Source organism: Galeopterus variegatus, unplaced genomic scaffold, assembly GCF_000696425.1.
Source record: "Galeopterus variegatus unplaced genomic scaffold, G_variegatus-3.0.2 Scaffold2284, whole genome shotgun sequence".
NCBI classification, from domain to species: Eukaryota; Metazoa; Chordata; class Mammalia; order Dermoptera; family Cynocephalidae; genus Galeopterus; species Galeopterus variegatus.
In genome coordinates this window covers 305,779-309,420 of record NW_007728395.1, presented here as the reverse complement: position 1 = coordinate 309,420, position 3,642 = coordinate 305,779, and positions in this window count along the sequence as shown.

Sequence of the window (3,642 nt, the reverse complement as noted above, 5' to 3'; positions counted from 1 at the left end):
TGGTTATATGTAGGCTTTTCAGGTAGTAAATGTCTAAGTAAGGGAGTGAGGGAGACAGAATCCTCCCGGTCCTGGTTCCCCTAGTCCTGAGCGCCCTTCCAAATGGAAATTTGTGCCACGACCAGAGAAGCTGGGATGAGGGTGAAAACACTTAGGGGACTGGGCCATCAGGTCAAAGGCCGGGCTCCAGGCAGTAATGACGGGACAGCTGGCAAGGGCAGGGATGGCTGAGAAGACTTTGGTGAGGGGAGTCAATAGGCTCAGAGGGACAAGCCCCATGTGACTCAGAAGTGACACTGAGTCCTGCCCCTGTCCCACCATCAGAGGGGCCTCAGGCTGGGTCTGGGGCCTGAGGCCCAACATGCTATACCTTATTCTTGGCCACAGTCAATTTCCTCTGTCAGGTTTCCTCCGACATCTCGAGGCAGGGAAAAGGTAAGGGGTGCCGTGTCACCACCACCACGCAGGCACTGGGGACTCGCTTCCTTCAGCTGACAGTGCAGATGTACAACTCAGCCAGAGCTGGTGGGAGCGGGCGGTGCTAGGCAACACTGCAGTAGGCGTGTCCTCAATGCTCACAGCTCATTGGTGAATGAGAAAGATGAAACAAATGGGGGCATGGCCAGGACACAGGGAAGGATGGAGTCACAATGAAAGCTGCAGGTCACTGGCCCCGCCCAGCCCAGGGAGGGCCACCCCTTGGGGAAATGGGCGGGGCTCTCGTTTGGTGCTGATGTAGCTCCTGTGTGACCTTTCATGGCAGTTGTCAGAGAATTCAAGGCACCTGGCAGAGCAGAGAGGCCACTGTGCAGCCCCAACCCTGGCCCCTCCTGTGCCAGTTCAACCCCTGACCCGGGATGTAGGACCCCAGGGCTCAGGAGGTGGGCGAGGAATGGACAGCAGGCTGTGTGTGTCACTTCATAGTCCCTTCCCAGACTCCTCACAGCTCTGCCACAGACTTTCTTATCCCAGAAACTACCTCCAAAGACCCCCATCCAGTCCTCCAGGTGCTTCTCCACTCGCCCCCTTCCTCGAGGGTCCCTTCACTGATCCCGGGAGTGTAGCTGCCCCCTCCCAGCTGGGTCCCATCCAGGTCACTCCTGCTTGCCAGATGCTCCCCCTCTCACACCCCACAGCACCCCCCTTCTCCCAGCACAGGCTCTGGGTCCCATCAGCCTTTCCCCTTGGGTGCCTCAAGACCAAACTGAGGGGTGGGGGCTAAAACTGTAAAACTCTCAGAAGAACACATAAGTGTAAATCTTCATCATCTTAGAATAGGCAATGGTTTTCTAGGCGTACATCAAAAGCACAAGCAACAAAAGAAAAAAATGGATAAACTGAACATCATCAAAGTTAAAAACTTTTGTGGTTCAAAGAATGCCACAGAGAAAGTGAAAAGAAACATGAAAGAAAGAAAGTGGAAAGAAAACCACAGAATTGGAGAAAAATTTTACAAATCTTATATCTTACCAGTTTTTATTTTAAAGATGACCGGTAAGGAGATCTGAACCCTTGACTTGGTGTTGTCAGCACCACGCTCACCCAGTGAGCAAACCGGCCATCCCTATATGAGATCCGAACCCGTGGCCTTGGTGTTATGAGCACCGCACTCTCCCGAGTGAGCCACGGGCCGGCTCAATCTTATATCTTAGAAGGAGCTTGTATCCAGAAAGTATAAAAATGATTAGAAGTTGATAATAAAAGATAAATATCCCATTTTTTTAATTTGGCAAAAAATCTGAATACATAGTTTTCTAAAGAAGATATACAAATGACCAATAAGCACATAAAAAGATGTTTGACATCAGTAGACATCAGAGAAACGCAAATCAAATCCACAATGAGACATCCCTTCACACCCACCACCATGGCTATAGACACAAAGATGCCTAGAAACAGTGTTGTAAGGATATGGAGACATTAAAACCCTCACACATGGCTGGGAAAACTGTACCATGGTGCAGCCACTTTGGAAACGGCCTGAAAGTTCCTCAAATGATTCAGTGTAGAGTCACCATATGATCCAGCAATTCCACCTCTAGGTATACGGCAAGAGAAAGAAAACTATGCATCCACACGAAACCTTGAATATAAATTGTCATAACTGCATTATTCACAGTAGTCCAAAGGGGGACTAGCCAAGTGTCCATGAACTGATGAATGAATAAACAAAATGTGGGACATCCGTGTACATAAACATTATTCAGTCATAAAAAGCACTGGGGTCCTGACACAGGCTACAGCTTCACTTGAACCGTGAAAACATTACGCTAAGTGAAAGAGGCCAGTCACAAAGGACCTCATAACGTATGATCCCCTTTTTATTAAGTGCCCAAAATGAGGAGATTTGTAGGAAACTAAAGCATATTAATTGTTGCCTAGGGCTGGAGGGGATGGAATAATTGGGGATGATGGCCGAGGGATTTAGTGTTGGAGTAAGGAAAGTGTTGTACAATTGCTGTGATGATTGCAAAACTCTGAGTGTACTAAAATCCATCAAATCACACACTTTAAATGGGTGATTTGTATGGCATGGACATTATATCTCAATAAAAGCTGTTCAAAAACGAATGTGGGGCTGGCCCGTGGCTCACTTGGAGAGTGAGGTGCTGACAACACCAAGGCCACGGGTTCGGATCCCTACATAGGGCTGGCCCGTGGCTCACTTGGAGAGTGAGGTGCTGACAACACCAAGGCCACGGGTTCGGATCCCTACATAGGGCTGGCCCGTGGCTCACTGGAGAGTGTGGTGCTGACAACACCAAGGCCACGGGTTCGGATCCCTACATAGGGATGGTCCGTGGCTCACTTGGGAGAGTGTGGTGCTGATAACACTAAGGCCACGGGTTCAGATCCCTATATAGGGCTGGCTCGTGGCTCACGTGGAGAGTGTGGTGCTGACAACACTAAGGCCACGGGTTCGGATCCCTACATAGGGATGGCCCGTGGCTCACGTGGAGAGTGTGGTGCTGACGACACCAAGGCCATGGGTTCGGATCCCTACATAGGGCTGGCCTGTGGCTCACGTGGAGAGTGTGGTGCTGACGACACCAAGGCCATGGGTTCGGATCCCTATATTGGGCTGGCCCGTGGCTCACTTGGGACAGTGTGGTGCTGACAACACCAAGGCCATGGGTTCGGATCCCTATACTGGGCTGGCTGGTTGGCTCACTTGGAGAGCGAAGTGCTGATGACACAAGGTCAAGGGTTAAGATCCCCTCACCGGTCATCTTTTGAAAACAAAAACAAAAGCAAAAACAACACGTGTGCCTTCAGCTTCTCCTCAGTGTATAGATGTAGCAACAGCCCAATGCCCAGCACAATGACCAGGAAAAAGCCAGATAAAGCATAAAAGTCCTATTTTGGAGGCATAACGGTGCTGTAGACACGACAGTTAGATGACCTTGAATGTCACAGCTGGTCACGTCCCTGGAGGCCCAGCATCCCATCGTCGCACAGAGGCCACCCGTCCTCTGTCGCCAACCTGCGCATCCGCCAGATTCAAACCAAGACGGAGATTCGAATTCTGGCTCCGAGCCCTGCGATTGGGCGGGAGGTGCGGCGGCGGCCAATGGGAAGGCGTGGGGGGCGGGGCGGGGGCGGGGCCAGGCCCTGCCGCAGACAGACAACCTAGCAGACAGA